We start from the raw sequence: 17,678 nt of genomic DNA on the forward strand, positions 1-17,678 counted from the left end.
GACGCTGGGAGGAGGAGTTAGTTTAGGGAAGAGATTAAGTTTTATTCTGAATGTGGTGAGTTTGAAGAAGTGATAAGCCAGGCAGAGGGACACCAGATAAACCAGGCAGAGGGAAGCTCTCTAAAGCTACAGACCTGGGAGGCAATAACTAAACATCCAGGCTGGAAGCATGCAAAACATGATCAACTCTCTTCAAAATAAAAATGTGCATAGCAGAATAAAAAAAAAAAGGGCCACAACTGCTTTGGGATATTACTGTCAGGAGTTGGGAGGACAATATGGCCTACAAAAGAGATGGGCAGGTCAGAAAGGTAGATAAATGAAAAGATGACCAAGTTTCAGGATGTAGCAGAAATGCCATGTGCTTCAGAAAACTGTAGGATAAAGACTGAGAAAGAGACTTTGGGTTTTAGATAGAGAATGTCTTTGATGACTTTACAAAGAATCATAGAAGGAAAGTCTGGGTCAATGTTGTTATACCTATTTTGAATGAACTAATTTAAAATTGGGCCAGAGATTGACTATACTTCTGCTTTCCTTATGATAAGAAAGGTTTTCACAAAAGGATGGACCGAGATAACTTCTTTTCCAAGGTCAAAGAGAGAAGGAGGCTGTCCCTATTCCTTGGTCTTGGACCCATCCCTGCTCAGGACAATGCACTTCCTTCCAGCTAGTGACTTGTTGAGGGCTCCCTACTGCCAGAGAGTGTGACTGGGACTTACATAGGAGCTAGGTCCATATTATCTCCCCATTCAGAGGATTTCAGATAGGTTAAGAAAGGTTCTACATTTGAAGGAGATAGTCAAAACTCAACTGTGACTTTAAATTATACTGGTTCTTGTTGCCCTTGTCTGGTACTTCCTTTTGGGAACAAGGCAGGGGATAAGTGATTCCAATGCTACTGCCATGTCACCTGGGTAAATTATTATTTTCCTAATAATAATGAGAAGCCAGGGGCCTAAGAAAGGATCTCATTAACATGGATCCGGGCTATTCTGCCAGGACATCAGAGTCATTTGAATAGCAGGATTTCCTTCTGGGAAGCCATATGGGAAAGAGATTGCAGAACAGACATCTGGATGCATGTGCCTGTGAAAGCGAAGCTTGTTTCTTGGGGAACTTCCTCTTGGGGTTAATATTTCAAGTTCGTTTATAGGTAATCCACTACGTGTGATCAGGTGACCAGACCAGTACCACTACTGGTGACAATACTAGAGACAACTTCTTCCGGGACCCACATTCCTGCAGCTCCTCACAGGATTCTGACTTGGGGTTGTGCTTCAGCTGGACTCCACCCATGGGAGGCAGCAGAGGTTGGGTTTCCTCTCCTCCTCTTCAGAAGAGCTTCCTACGAGAATGTTGGAGTAAAAAAGTGGCTGGTTGGGAAAGTAGGGAGAAGGCAAATAAATAATGCCCACAAGCAATTACAGAGAGGAAGTGACATTTTTATGGAAGTCACTTTCTGATGGACAACAGCCCTGCTTTGCTGAGTGCCGTGGGAATACTTCCGGGAGGGGGGCGGTCGCCAAACTACTAGAGCGTCTTGATAAGAAAATCAAACAAACAAAAAGGGGATGGCAAGACCACCCACCGGTCACCGGAGGCTGGAAGTTGTGGCCTTTATTTCCTCTCTTTCCTTTCAACCTCATCCTAGCCTCCCACTCCCCATGCAAGTCATTTTAGGGGTGGGGACCCTTCCACCCCACGGCTCCAACCCCCGCGCTGCGCTCCAGGAGGCCGTATGGCTGCGCGCCCCGCAACCTGACCGTCCCCAAGCGCGGTCCTGCCCTCGAGTGGCCTCCAGCCCGGACGCGTGAGGGCCTGGAGCGGCCAGCCCGCCCCCAGGTGGGTCTGTGCCCCTACCGCGCGGGTGGGCCGGGTGGGGCCGGCCCCTTGGCGTTGTCACGGCACAGCTGGGAGGAGCGGCGGGAGGAGGAGGAGGAGCAAGGAGGGGCGGGCGCCACACGCCGGGGGAGGGGTCGCCGGCGCCGTGGGGTTCGTCAGGCCCGAGCCGCGCGGTGGAACGGGCGGCGGGGAGGCTCGGCGGCGGGAGGCTCGCGGCGCCCGGGCCGGCGGCGTCCGGCCGGGCCGGCAGCGTCCGCGGAGCGGCGGGAAGAGGTAGCGGAACAGACAAAGAGCGGCTCCTGGGAGGGCGCGGCCGCCGCCCCGGGACCCGCGCCGCCGCCCTCCGGCCTCGGCTGGCGGTGGGCGGCAAGGTAAGCATTGCCGGAGGGCTCAGGGCGGGGGCTGCAAACTTGGGCCGCTCCGAGGAGTTAGAGCGAGGCGGGCTCACGGGGCGGAGCACGGCGCACCCGAGAAGGGGCCAGGGAACCAGTCCCTTCCGCGCCCCACCAGTGCCCTGGGCCCTGCCGCGGCCTGGCCCGGTGGCCGCAGGCTGCCGGTACCTCCTGACACCGCACCTTCCCCTCCGCCTGCCCGGCGCCCGCCCCCCGGGAGCGGGTGCTGGGGAGAGGGGCGCCGCCGAGGGCGCGGGCGGGGGTAGGGGCCTGGTCTGCGAGTTCCCTGGACCAGAGACCCCCGCGCGCGCTGGGAGCGCCTGGCCTGCGGGCTGGCGGCGGGCCCGGAGCTCTACACGGGACCGTGCAGTGGCCGAGGTTGCCGGTGCGCGAGCCCCTGGGAAGAATAACCGCGAATCGCCCGGTCCCAGCGCAGGGACGCGGGAGGCCGAGCGCGGTCTGCAGAACTTACTGTGTTTATTGGAACTATTTATGATCCTCCACAAAGGTGCTGTCCCATTGCATAAAGGAGATTCTCTCCTGGGCGAAGGCGCTTTGTGCTGGTTCTCAGGCTCTGTGTCCTGTCCCAGATTTACAGGATTCATACAACCATCTAAAACAAAGTTTCTCATTACACTCTGCCCTCTCGGTTTATTCAGGGCAATTTAACCACCAAGTGGTTCTGGGAGAAATTGGTGTGTGACTTTTAAGACATTGACTGGAACTCTCCTGTAAGTGCAGTTAGCGTGTAATTCTGTGGAGGGGTTTAATTTGAATAACGCTGTAATTTGTACACAATAACGATCGTGTTGGAAGGTCTGCGAAGGATGCTAGGGGTCCCTGGCTGTTGAACATCAAGCTCCTGGCTTTAGCATTGGGGCAACTTCAGGGACAAAGCAGGAACGTGTGTGGAGTCCTTGCCGCCTCCTCGCTGCCTCTTCAAAAACAGTTCAGTTGACAGTTTCCCCTTTATTTGGCTTTGTTTATTTTGCCAACAGGTTTAAGGCTGGGTCTGCCAAGTTTGCCTCTTATGATGGGGTGAGCAGACCCCAGTGCTAGGGCTGAGGAGCCTAAACCCTCACACAGGCCCATTCTTTCCTGACCCAAAAGGAAACTGAACCAAGGGAGGCCCGTGGGCGTGGCTTGTCTGGGTCGCACAGGTAGGGAAAGCCCTTCCTGTTCCAGGCCCAGCTCTGGGTTTTCTCCCACTTCTCCGAAGGGAATTTGTTAGGAATGAGAGTAATTTGGGGTGACTTTTGTATTTTTGATGTTACTAACAACAGTGCTTTTCAAGCCTTAAAATGACAAAAAAATGAAATTAACCTGGGCTGCTTTAGCCTATCATAACAGATCTAAACTTTGTTCCTGAACACTCCTTTCCTAGTGTTCCTAGATAAACTGGTAAATTAGTAACAGGATTCAAGCACCTGAGGCGTTTATCTAAAGAGAATGGCAGTCCGTGCAAGAGTGTAGAAGAAATGGACTTCCTGCTGAGATTGTGCTAGAGTTGCAGTTTTTAGGTTTTTGGAACAGGGATTTCCCAGAAACAGGTGCTAACCATGCTTGTGAAGCAGTGACAACAAGGGAAAATCCTACCTTAATATTTCTCTCCTTGAGGTTGGTTAGATGTAGTTTTGATGGAAGAAGGTGGCAGGATCTTAATGGGCTTCCCACTATAGCTACTTGAGGCTGAAATTGAGAACTTTAAGTAGTAGTAAGCTTCTGGAGAACCTTGACTCAGCTTGCTCTCCTGGAAGCCCCACCAGGGCTCAGAGCTTCTCAGCTGCCACATAAACACTCACCAACATTGATCATAGAACAAAGCATGAAATTGGGTGGCAAATTGCCTTCCAGAGAATTGACTTGCTGCGCCACTCCCTCTGCCCACTTGTGGAGAAACTAGCACTTTTTAAGTGAGTGGGGCTGGTTTAAGGTGCATTCCAGGTAGCTGTCTCAGTTTTCAGGCTTTGTGTTCTGTTTTACTATGTATCACATACTTAAATTCTCTTCATCCTGCTCTCTTGGGCCCTGCCACATTCCCAACCTCTGTTATTTGCATTGGCAGGATTATCAAGGCTTTCCCACAAACAGATATTATATACACAGTATTTGAGAAAAGAGCTACAAATATACCAGAAACTTTCCTTGCATGTGCACAAATTGGATAACCTTTTAAAATACCATAAAGACTCCCTGATTGCCCAGAATGACCTGAGTCCTTTACTTGTTCTCTCACATTAGGTTAATTTGCCTTGGTGAGATGAGGCTATATTGCTCTCTGGGACACATAAGCTGACTAACCTGCAGTGTGCTCTCAGGGAAAGGGCTCCGGACATCCATCTCTGCCTTAAAAAAATGAGGCTGACTGGCTGAAAAGCTGAAGATTGCTTGCAGGGACTGGGAGGGCAGTGAACAGTGTTTGGAGAAACTAGTAGTAAGCTAATGTTTGAAGAAACTAGTAGTAAGCTAACTTTTTTTCCCACAAATGAACTGGAAACTCCCCAGAAGTCATCCTAGAGGCTTAGGAAATTAGTTTTCCCATCTGGAGGGTTTGCAAATGGGGCTTTCGAATTGCTTCTCTTTCCTAAAATGAATGATGGAAACCCTCTGTGGCATGTTTTCAAAGGGCCTAAGCTAAAAAGGATATCACGTAGCATATTGTTGAATGTTTGAGCTAAGGCAACCTAGAAAGCGGTCAAGACAGCCTTTTAATGGATTATCAAAAATATGCAGCTAAAGTAAAAATAATTTCTTATTTTTTAGGCCACTTTAGTAACACAATTTAAAAAATTAGACTTTTTTCCTGTGTTTCACTTTGAACCAGTCCCAAAGTATGTATATTTATGAAGGTATAATCAGCATCAGCAAGTTATACCCTTCCCCCAGCACACACAAACACACAGGGTTGACCACAGTCTGTCCTGAGGCTTCTTTCTGTTTGTGCCTCGCACACATGGGTGCCCAGCAAACCCTGACTGAACCAATGGATATTACATTCTGAGCCCGTTGACTTATTAGGGCTTTCGGTTCCTATGGAGAAGGAGTAATAAATGAGCTCCAGAATCCTTGTCAAACCTGTGATTAGAACCTCTTTGACATGGTGGAAGTTTTCATCCCCAGGATATATAGATAATGGGAGAATTTGGTCTGGTGGCTTCTCTATTTGGTAAATTCTGTCAAATGGATCACTTTTGTCCTTAACCTAACCTTAAAAAAAAAGAATAAACAAAAGTAAAACAAAAAACAAACCCCACTGTATAACCAGCTGATGGGTTTGCTAAATACGTTACTTTTCAGTAGATGGCCTGTCTGTCCCTGTCAACCTGCACTGGAAACTCTGGGCAAAGTATTGTTATCTTGGCCTGGTAAGTTAGTTATTTAGTGTTTAGTGTCACCTTTCTTTATATCTTTCGTATTTTAATCTTTTTAAGAAAGGGAGCTCCAAGTGTACTCAATTTAAATATTGCAATTTCCGCTTTTAAGACAGCTGGTCAGTGGTTAATGAAGATCTAAAATGCCATAGATAAAAATTAAAGATGCTAATGCTGGTGTGGTAAATTATAGTTTACAAATTGCTTTTCACATACACCATCATATTTAATATTTGAAATGATTTGGTAAAATTAGCTATGTCCTTATTTCGGTGTGAGGAGACTAGAGCTTGGAGAGTGCCAAGGATGACAAATCTTGAACTTGGGTGTAAGTCCTTTCTTTGGCACCGTGTACCCCTGCTAAGCAGGCATCAGATAAGGAACACCAAAATGTTGGTGGGTAGAGTTATTTTTATGAGGCTACTGATCTACTAGCATGCCCAGATGAAGCAGCGTGTCATAGACCTCGTGCTTTTGCTGTGCTGCAGATGTGAATGCATGTTGGCGGCAGCTGATTCTACATTTTGGTCAACTTGACGAGGATGAGCCATTTCAGGGAGCAGACAGCAGCAGGATCAGTAAACTTTTGTCCTTCATTGTTAGGAGCCAGCAAGTTGAATGTTTATTCCTGTTTTGTGTGCCCCTTGGTGAGCTTGAGCTGCCCTCACAGAACACCATAGACTGAATGTAAAACAGAAATCTATCTCTCTCAGTTTTGGAGGCTGGAAGGTCCAGGATCAGGGTGCTGGCATGTTCAACTATTAGTGAGTCTCTGTTCCTGGCTTGTACATGGCCACCTTCTCGCTGGGTCTTCACATGCACATTCTTTTCTAGTGTCTCTTCTTATGAAGACACCAGTCCTGTTGCATCAGAGTCCCACTGTTAAGATCTCATGTAACTTAATTAACCCTTTGAAGGCCCTCTTTCCAAATACAGTCACATTGGGAGTTAGGGCCCAACTTATGAGTATTGGTGGAGAGGGCAGTTCAATTCGTAACTCTGATCAAAAACAAGGCTGGTTATTTTACGAAGTCCTGTTGCTTCCTTCACCTAGATTTGAATCCATGTATTTGAGGACACCAGCCAGGGCTTGTGACAGAGCACTTGGGAGTAAGGAGGGAGTAGTAGCTCACTGTTTGCCAGAGAACCTGGAAACAGAGAAGCAGCCTTGGCATTGGGCTTCCAGGCACTGGTCAGGTTTTAAGTAGAATGATGGAGCGATAACAGTGTTGACTTAATTCCATTTATGGATGCTGCCCCTTAATGTGTGTGGCATGTTAACACATTGGTTCAACTGCAGGCATTTTGTTTTTGGATTAGGGTCATGATATATAATATGAGATCTGTAGAAAATGTTGGATTTTTGGTGGACATGGAGGTGTATCCTGGTCCTGGATGAAGAGAGCAAAGTGAGAGGGCAAGGCTGGTGGCCCCCTAGGGCAGAGAGGCCATCCAGTCTGGGCTGGCTGTTGCTGTGACCGAAGTCTTCGCCATGGGAGTGTGTGTCCCTTCAGTGGGTGTGCCTGGCAGTGCCTGGTAAAGTATACCTTGAGCAGTGCATGAATGTGTCTGACCTAGGCCAATATAAGTGGGTCAAGATGATTTCACAAGGCTGGGGGAAATGTCTGTGTGACTGGCAGCTCTCCAGCTCAGATGTGTATGTTCATTCACAATTCATTTGTTCAGTCACTCTGTCATTCATATGAATTATCCAACTTTTTACTGATAATTTCCACCTAAAACTCTGAGTGGCACAAGCTGTATGCACCATCTTCTGACTTGCCAGTCTTCTGTGTCCCATCGTTGATTCAACTTGGTCATCCTTGAATTCTCCCTCACCTCCTAAGTCTAAATCATATTGATTTTACTTCCAAAAGATCTCTTACATCTTAGCCCTGCTGTGCATTTTATTTATTCTCTCACTTGGACTGTCAAAATACCTTTCTAACCACTCTTGCCAATTCATTCTCCTCACTGCACCCTAATATTCAGGTCTGTCCATAGTCTACATTGGTGGCTCTGTGTTGCCCTTAGATCAGTGTCCTGAGTCCTCGGTGTTCTCTCAGCTTCAAGATACGCACTGAGCCACTATAGTCACCTGTGGCTACACAGGTGACTATATGAGTATTGGTGGAGAGGGCAGAAACACTAAATGACAGTTTGCTAATTGTGATAACAAAATGCCAAAGTTTATAATCAGTTTATGCTGATTTAGTGTTTACCCCTTGTAATGATGGTGCCGCAATCATCTACAGCTCTGTACCTCAGCACTGTGAGCCCCTTATAGCAAGAGAGAGACTGAGTGTGCAGAATGCTATGTGTCTGTTTCAGTGTGAAGTGTTTCCCTGGAAATGCCCTGTGAAGTGCTTGGGTGTCAGAAGCATTGCTGTCCTACTGAAATGTAATGAGAGTCACAAATGTGAGCCACAGATGTGATATTAAATGTTCTAGTAGCCACATTAAATATGTAAAAAGAAACAAGTGAAATTAATTTTCATAATATACTTTGTTTTACCCAATAAATCTAAAATATCTTTATTTCTGTATGTAATCCATATACACACTATTGGTAAGATTATTCACATTGTTTTATTTGTGTGAAGGCTTTGAAATGGCTTATATTCTGCACTTACAGCATACTCATGCCCTCTCCTTACATTAGGAGTATTAGGTGGCCATGTGAGGCTAGTGGCTGCCTACTGGCCATTGCCAGTCTGTACATTTTATATGACTTAGGCTTCAATTATTCTGTATTTTTGAAGGTGAGATAGCTAAAAAAGAGTAGTGGAAACAACTTGAAGTAAAAATAACTACCATTATTATTATTCTTTAATGATAAAGGTATAATCTGTGTAGTTGTAAAGAATAATGTAATATTTCATGCACTCAAACAATTTTAGAGTACTAAAATCAGATTTGGTTACATGTAATGAAAATACCTTGTACATTTTACACATATTTTATAATATGTTTTGAATTCTAGTGGTTAAATTATCAATGTAAAATAACTCACTTGGGTACTGGTATTCAACATATTTCTGGTATATGTTAAGTTCTTATAGTACAGAAGCTAAAATCATATATTTTCTTTAGTGATCATTAGCTTCTCCCCTAACACACATCCATGTCACACATTGTAATCACTGTCCTCAGTATTGTACACAAAATAATAACTCTTTGAAACCTCTCAAAGAGTTATTATTTTAAAAATTTAGTGTGGTTACTTTATGGATCAGGATCTGGAAGAGACATAGCAGGTTACCTTGCCTAAGGTCACAGCTGGTATTGTAAGGTTACATAGCAGATCTGTAACTCTCCAACTCAGACTGACTTCTGAGTCTCCTCTTATCACTAAGCTAGGTCACCATCTCTTCAGTAAGATGTGCTTAAAAATACATAAACAGAACTATAAACTTGTATTATGGTACACAATTTGAGAAATATTGATGGGAAGTCATTGATCAGGAGTGGAACCCTTGCAGTCAGCCAAGAGGTGGAGGAAACCCTGAACTTTGGATGAACTTAATGAATAATTGAGCTACTCCAGTGGTCCTGCAGGGGTAGCTGTGGAGGCTCACAGGAGCATTATAGAACACAATTGACCTTGCTGCTTCTCTCTCCCGGCCCCTCCCACGTCTGCCACAGACTGGTGGTCCTCAAAGGGGCAAACTCTCCAGCTCCCAGATGGCTATTGGCACCCCCTGGAGGGCTCCTTAACCTCTGGTTGCTGGATCCGCCCCAGAGTGTGTGATGCAGAGGTCTGGAATGGGGCCTGGGAATTTGCTTTTCTGATGAGTTCTTAGGTGATCTGTGTGGGACAGGCTCCACCCGGTGAGAGCTGCTGCCGAGGGATTTACACAATGATTAGGCAACTGAAGAGGTTTTCTGTTTTGTAGTAACAGCACTTAGTTTCAGAGTGGCCTGCAAGCCTGCTTTTCAGGTACTGTCCTATAGGTCTTTGTGGTTGTGCCCTTGCATAAAGAGCTGTGGATGGGTCCCCACCCTATCTCCACCACCATGGAGACTGAAGAAGCGGGAGTGAGTGCAGGAGACCCTTGGAAAGGCCATTTTTAGTTGCAGCTGTTTTTTCTTAACAAGCTACTGTTAGTAAAGTGAGGGTGGGTAGGTAGGTGCTTGCAGAAAACCTGGGAGCCCAACACACCAGATCTTTTTCCTTTGTGCTCCTATGACATCTGTGCAGGTCCTGAAGTGGCTTTCAGAGGGTCCTGAAGATCCCCAAGTGGCTTTGGAAATGTATTTCTCAGATCATGAGAGAGGCCAGGTCAAGTCTCAATCTGGATTTTTGGAAGATGGCTATTACAAGGTTCCTGTGGGACCTTTGACCATGGCTGCCATTCCAAGTGAGTTTTGTAGTGCCAGATCATCCTAACCCTACTTTTCTGTTTTTGGAAGACTTTTGCAGTCATCAAAGTGTTGGGCAGCCTTCCCCTGGAGCAGATGGACCTGAGATACAACCAGGAGTCTGGTGCTTCTGCTGAGGGAGTCTGCTGTGTGTCCCAAGACAGAGGGACACAGTGGTTTTCAGATGGGCTAGCACTTGGGCAGTTTCTTTCGACTCACAGGCTTAGATTTGCAGTGAAGCTGCTTCTCATGTGTCCAGCTCTGTACGTGTAGTGTGTTTCAGGAGGAGTAGCCCCTAAAATTCATTTTCTTCAACTTAGTAATTCCCCAAGCAATGGTGGGGCAGCCACGAGTGAGAAATGTTCGAAGAAGGTAAGGTCCATAGTGAAATGTCTAAAAAGGCACCAGTGGCCATGTGATAGGACAAAGCTCATCAGTGTCCAGGGTGATTTTCCTTAAAGGATGTGCCTCAGTTTAATGTCTTAGAAATTTTGGCTGAGTTTTTAAGGATGTCTGCACGTCAACAAATATTTGAATTGTGCCGCTTATTAGGCTGGCTATAGAAAAGAAGCTTGCTCTCTTTCCCTCTTCCCAGCTGTGTTCATTTGAAGAACAATCACTTCCAAAGCTTGTATCCCTGTTTTCAAGTCTGTGTGTGTTAGGTAGAGGTCTGGATTGGTGGTAAACAGCTCTCTTATTGCTCTGAGTAATGGATGCCAGCTTGAGGACACTGACATAAAATCTGTGAGCTGCTCAAGTATATTTAAGAGAGCAAGAAATAACAAGGAATCAGGGAGTTATTATATAGACAGTTTCAGGAAATTTGATATAGATGAATAATGAAACTATTCAAACTTTTTTTGAAGAAATGTATTTAGGAGCAGAACCTGGTGAAACAGATATAAAAACAGGTTTTTATTTTGGGCCTCCCTCTGGGTTTCACATTTGTATGTGACTCACTTAATGTACTCCCCCAGCCCCTGACCATTTATCTTAAAAGTTGTCTGTTTACAATCTGTCTTCATTATCTGCACTCACATGGGTTTCCCTTTACATGTGTTAGTTATTGCCTTCTTTGGACCTGCCTAGCTTGTATTTAGAAGTTCTCCTTCCTTTATTAAGCCATCTTTCTTGCTTCATTCCCTTCTTGTAGTTTCCTTAGTAGGTCTGTTTTCCATGATCCAGTAGACATGACCCACTGGTGTGTATAAGAAACTCTGCCATTACTCTCTACAAAATGGGGAGAGTGGGAAACAGACACCCTGCTGTCAGGGTATGTGCGCGGAGGGAACTGTAGTCCATTTGATCCATCACAGATCCAGACTCTAGTGTGTAATTCGTTGCTGCTTAACCTTGACTCAGCCCTAGTTAGGAAAGCTGAGTCCACCTTCCAAAAACAAAAAGTAGATTCTCTTTTCATTAATGTGAGGTCAGTGAGGGTTATGTGTTAAAGGAAAAAAAATATATGTTTTCAACATACTGCTCATTAATATGTACAAATTTCCATTTATTCTTGGATCTTACTAGCTGTTAGGTTTGGATTAAGGAATAAAATTAGTTCACTTTTACAAATATAAAAATACCTTTTTAAATGTTAACATTTTAAAAACTTAATTGAGATTTTAACCTTTACTTCTATATATAGATTATTGGTTCTCAACTGAGAGCAATTTTGCTGATATGGATGCGTGGCAATGTCTGGAGGCATTTTCTGATTGTCCTGACTGGGGTGTTCTCCTGGTGCCCCGTGGGGACAGGCTATGGGGGCTGCTGAACATTGTACAGTGCGCAGAACTGCCCGCAACAGAGAATTACCTGGTCCCAAGTGGCATTGTCTCAGCAGCCCTGATGGAACTGAGTGTTGCTCTACTTTGCTTAAACATCTACATAAATTAATGACACATGTCTTCTTCCACACTGTCACCTTTTGGAGATTTTTTCCCCATTTTTATAAACATGAAAAATAGTACCTATTTAGAGAGTGAAACTATTTAACATCTTTGCAGTTAAATGTGTAAAGGAGATGCTTTAATATAACTGACTTAACTATGGTTTATCTGTAATATTGTTAGTGATAAAATATGGCATATATTGCCTTTTTATTTTCTATTTCATATTTGGATGATATAAATATGAAATGCTGATTTGTGGGGAACATTTTAATATCTTGCTGAACTGTGATAAAGACTTTTTTCCCTTAGAATGTTCACTTACAAAGAAGTAATGCAGGCCCCTTATAAATTGCTTTTAATAAGTAATTGACTCCCGGTGTTTGGGCTAATCAAAGATTATCTGCTTACTTAGCTCAGAAACCTTATAATTGGTGACTGTCTATTGAAAAAAAATATTTTTGTTATTACTAAAGTTCATGAGTATAGGCTCAGCTTCATTATCTTTGAGCTGGTCACATCTGTAAGCTTTCAAATGTGCTTCCTTCTTTGTATAGTTCTAAAAAATAAACTCTTCAGAGGAGAGAGAACAAAAATACCACAAATTAGACCTTTCCCAGGGGAAAGGGAAAGGAAAATGATAATTTGGCTGTTAGTCTCTGACTCCCAGCGTCCACATTAGTGGCAGAGCTGCCTGTTGGCTGGCCTGGAATATGACGCTGATGCCCACACTCCCTTCTGTATAAGCAAGCTATTACTTGACAAAGTCAGAGCGACCTAGACATGAAGAGGTCTATCAGTTAGAAGTTTCCTTGGCTTCGTGTAGATCCTGTTTGTTAAATCATTTCCTGTTGGATTGCCCTTCGTTTTTATTTGGTAGCTTCTTATCTCCTCTCTTTTTGTTTTGTTACCAGGATTAATACCACACCAACACTTTGTAAATTTGTCAACTAATCTTGGTGGAGAGAGTTAAAAATACAGTCACTCTTTTCTTTTTCTCAATCCTCCCATGCTCAGGCAAAAGACCTCTGAAAAATTCATGGTAATTCTGGACAGACTTAAATTCTGAATTTATGTGCAGTAAACAGTATAAACATCTGATTGTCATTTGTGCCTGTGTTGTCTCTTACAGCATTGGTAGGGGGAGGCCAGTGTGGTTACTCAGCCATTATGTAGATGGGAACAGGGGGGTCACAGGGCACCGTGGTTGGCCCACAGGGGTCTGTCTCATTGGTGTGTGTGGTCACGGAGAGGCCTCAGGCCTGGGATTTCTGTGAGACATCCCAAAGCTGGAGTTGGAGACCCTGGACTTCTTTCAATAGGGTCTTGGAGTGATCATCGAAGGCTCCTTCCTTAAAATAGAATGTTTTGTCTTTTATTGCAGTAATTTCTTGACTTTTAGTTATAAGAGGAGCTGTATTAAAACAGGCTTATTCTGAACTTTAGCTACTCTTATGAATTTGAAATCCCAGCATCTTGCATCATGTGAAGAATAGAAATGTAGGTTCTCCTTTTCACCTACTGCTAATTTGGCTCAAATTGCATAGCTAATTTTTAACCTCTCTTGACCTGTTTTTTGTTTTTTTTTTGTCTTCTGTGAAACAAGGGCTTAGTTCCAGTGTCTTAAAAGACATTGCTCTGCCATTCCCTATTTCAAAACTTGAACTGTACAGTTCTTTGTTAGAGAAGTTTCTTTGAAGCAGGGTGGCATGAATTGACTTACGTGGTAAAATTTTGCTACTGTTACTTTTTGTGACTCTAGTTAGAGGACTGAACAAGAGCGTGTGTAGAAAACCTTCATTATTCTTACTGATCTGACCTATAAATAGGACTGCTGCCCCAGTTTTGCTTAACTAAATTTTGACACAATTAATACTTAGGGGTGCCAGCTGCGTGAGAGCCAGTGTCAGGTGCTATGGAAATAGGACCAGACAAAGATTTGCCCCCAGGAAGCTTACAAACCAATGTGGAGGCATTTTATAGGTTCACAGTCAACTCTAATCCCAATTGACAAGTGTACGAAATGACTTTTCACTGCCTCTGTGTGGGATCCTGTAGGAGACACAAGGGAAAGCACATGGAAAGTCCCTAAGGCCAGGAAGAATTTATTTGTTATTCCACAGAAGGATACTGCCAATATTTTCTTCAAGATCTTTCGAAGCTCTTCAGTGTACAGGCAACCCTGGAGATAGTGGCATGTGGCTCAGCAGAAATGGTCCCACTTGCCAGTTGTCAGCCTCTTTCATCCCCGTACCTGGGGCCAGTTCCCTGTTCTCTCTTGCCAGGATTGTCACTGTTCTTCCTGGGTGAGGGTCATGCTGTCAGTTTGCTTAGGATGATCACTTGATATAGGGGTCAACTAGTCCATAATTTTAAGATAATGTAAACTCTACTTATAGAGTATAAGTACAGTTTATACTACTTAAGTGCATTTGTTTAAGTCCTTTAGATATTAAAAATTAGTAAAACTCCTTGTTGGTCTTTTTAATGAGACTATGGCATTAGCTAGCAGACTGATACTTCCTTATTCCCCTTTTTAAAACTGATAATGGCATAAATGTGTGATGCCTTTACATTTTAGTCTAAAACAGATTTATTTTATCAAATGACTACTTTGCCTGGATTAATAATGAATATATTATAAATCAGTCCTGCCCAGACATTTTACAGGTTTATTTTCTTCCTCTACTGATCGTCTAGTTTGAAGTGCTTCCTTTAGTTTCCTTTGAAACGAAACCATTTCTTACTTCATTGTAGACATTCTGTTTTGTATGTTTTAAATGCAGTGTTTGAAATTGTTGACTTCTGGCTAATCCAGTACCCAAATCATTGTGCCATTTTGATAAGTTGGTACAAAACTATTTTGCAAAGGTGACCAAACTCGGTGTTTCTGTTTTAGCTCTGTTTGGTATGTGGCCATAACTAATGCTAGCATTCACACCATTAGAACTGTAATTAGTGATTTGCCCTCCACTTCACACTGAACCAGTTTACATTTTCTTTAACTTTTGATGACATGGATTAGTGTAAAATAGTTTTTGTGATATATTATAATTAAATTGTGATACATTATAATTAATGCTTTGTGTTCAAAATAACTTAATTTGAGAATAATGAGAATTTAATATGAGTTTTGTGATGCAGTTTTAAAGATGGATTGGAATTCATTGATTTCCAGCTCCCAAGGACTCTGTTAAGAGAGACGTTAATGTGAGTTAATGAGTTTGTGTTGGATCTCATTTAGGGGAACAAGATTTCCTTTTTGTTCACAAACTGCTGCAGTATATTTATTATTTTACATGTTGAAGTACAGATAATGTGTTTTCTGAAAAACAGTAAAAAATGTACTGTTTCAGCCATGTAATTACTTTTTTCTGTTGTGTTGAGCTAATCAATAAGTATTTATCTCCTTTTGTTAAATGTAGTTTTTACTAGCTTTTCAAAGTACAGTTTGTAAATGTTGAAAGTCATCCATGTTATTCTTTGCATATATGTAATTATATATATGTAGAACATAAATATTTTAAAGCTTTCATTTTAGAATAGTTTTCTATTTATAGAAAAATTTGAAAGTTAGTATTAAGAGTTTCCATATACCCACTATTTTGTTTCCCCTATTATTAGCATTTATATTACAGTGGTACATTGTTAACTAAAGTCCAAACTTTATTTTCTTAGTTTTTGCCTAATTAGTTTAGGCAAAACTAATTTTTGCCTACAATTAGTTCCCCCCTTAGTTTTGGTTCCTCAGGGGGGTGTTGTCTGAGCCTTTTCTCATGGTTGTGCTGGGGTTACATTCTGGGAGGAAGACCACAGAGGTTAAAGTGCCATTTCCTTGCACCATATCAGGAGCACATACTGTCAACATGATGACCACTTGGCTGAAGCAGGGGTTGTGAGGCTTTTCCACTGTCGAGTTAGCTGGTTTTTCCTTGATCTCTACAAGGAAGTCACTTGAAGAGGGAGGGGTTATGTTTTGCTTCCTTGAAGGGATTGGATATAGTGCACGTTAGTTATAGTCCTCCCCTTTATCAGTGGGGGACATGTTCCAAAACCCCCAGTGGGTGCCTAAAACTGCAGATAGTACCGAACCCTATATATCCTGTGTTTTTTCATATGTATACACACCTATGATAAGTTAATTTTTTATTTTTTTTAATTAAATTTATTGGGGTAACATTGGTTAATGGGATTATATAAGTTTCGGGTGTACATTTCTATGATACAAGATCTGTATATTGCAGAAAGTTTAATTTATAAATTAGACGCAGTAAAAGATTAACAGCAATACTAATCATAAAACAGACCACTTAGAATAATATACTAAAATAAAAGTTATGTGAATGTGGTTTCTCTCTCTCAAAATACCTCATGGTACTGTAGTTACCTTGTCACTTCAAGGAAGCACTTTACGGCTTCTCTTTGGCATGGCTGTATTGCCAGCATCACTTCTAGCGCTTTGGGGCCATTACTAAGTAAAATGATGGTGACTTCAACACAGGCACTATGATGTATTGATAATGGATTTGATAAACCAGCCAGCCACTCAGTGGCTAACAGGTGGGGAGCACCTACAGTGTGGAGATGCTGAACAAAAACACGATTCATGTTCCTGGCAGGTTGAAGCGGGAGGGTGAGATTTTATCACACTACTTAGAACAACTTGCAATTTAAAACTCATGAATTGTTTATTTCTGGAATTTTCCATTTCATGTTTTTGGACCGCAGCTGATTACATGTAACTGAAACCCTGGAAGTTGGAACTGTGAATAAGGGGGAACTACTGTATTTGGAATTCCACATGGAAAATTTATCTGCTCTCCATGGAGGAGGCAGATTTTCAGTGGTCATCAAAGGGCTTGCAGCACTGCCCTTGATACTACTGTTCTGCAGGAGGGAAGCGCAGAGCTGACCTGCCAGCGCCATGTTTCCAGAGTGTGGTCCTGGGTTACAAGTAAGGAACGCGATGCCTGGGGTCTGCTTGGAACCTGCTAACCAGTCTACGGGCAAGGGTTAGTTTGGAATTCTTCCTGTGGAACAAGTTGCCTGAGTGGTTCAGATGCATTTTTAAGGTTGAGAACCACCTTTCCTTATCCCGTTTGAACCTTTCTGTTTCCCCTTGAATGTGTAGCTGTGTTCAGAATCAGGGCCCCAGCCCCTCCTTGCTGTCTGTACCTCTTCCCTGCCAATAGTATCTAGTCCCTTGTCCCCTCTGCAAAAGGCCTCTGTTCTGTCTTGACCACCCGCCCACCCACACTTCTAAGCCCTCCTGAACATCTTGTCTGAGTGGCTATTTTGTGTAAACCCAGGGTCATTCTTTGCTTTCTGGGTAACTTCTTCCTCAGCATGACACCCTCAGAGTTCTAGTAGAGGGGGAAATAGGTTACAGCTGTGAAGCCTGCTCTGTAAGGGTCAGCCTGGGCCAAATGCCAGGCTTATCTGAAAATGGTTTTGTCACATATGTGTGAAAAAGTGAGTAGGTGACAGTGTCCTGTGGACTCTGTCCAAGTTTGGGCAAATAAAAACCACCAAGAAATCCACCTGTGCCCTATGCCTCCTGCTTTGAAATGGCCTGAGGCAGATCCCCTGGTAGGAGGGGGCGGACAATGGCCTGAGGTGATTTCTCCAGCTGGAGGAAGCTTTGGAGGCAGTGATGATATCCTACATTGGTGTCAGCCCAGGGAAGGAGCACTTCTTCTGTGGACACGGGGCGAGTCTGCCGTCCTGGGTGTGCTCTGGTGGCCTTCAAGACCTGCCCAGATGTTGTGACACAGCTCCAGGTGTGCCTGCCAGTGGAGGTCTGGGCCAGGCAGGAACTG

At 43.5% G+C, this 17,678-nt stretch overlaps 1 protein-coding gene across 5 annotated transcripts in view; it reads left to right on the plus strand.

Annotated features, from left to right (window-relative positions):
• Window positions 1-1,965: 1,965 nt before the first annotated feature.
• NCK2 (NCK adaptor protein 2) overlaps window positions 1,966-17,678 on the plus strand; it is a 149,210-nt gene continuing 133,497 nt past the window's right edge. For all 5 annotated transcript variants that reach the window (XM_045828121.1, XM_045828119.1, XM_045828122.1 and 2 more), the window contains exon 1: window positions 1,966-2,216. The gene's annotated coding sequence lies outside the window, so the exon portion shown is untranslated. The remainder of the gene's footprint in view (window positions 2,217-17,678) is intronic.

Source organism: Phyllostomus hastatus, unplaced genomic scaffold (genome assembly GCF_019186645.2).
Source record: "Phyllostomus hastatus isolate PE091 unplaced genomic scaffold, TTU_PhHast_1.1 phas_scaffold_78, whole genome shotgun sequence".
In the NCBI taxonomy this organism is placed as follows: Eukaryota; Metazoa; Chordata; class Mammalia; order Chiroptera; family Phyllostomidae; genus Phyllostomus; species Phyllostomus hastatus.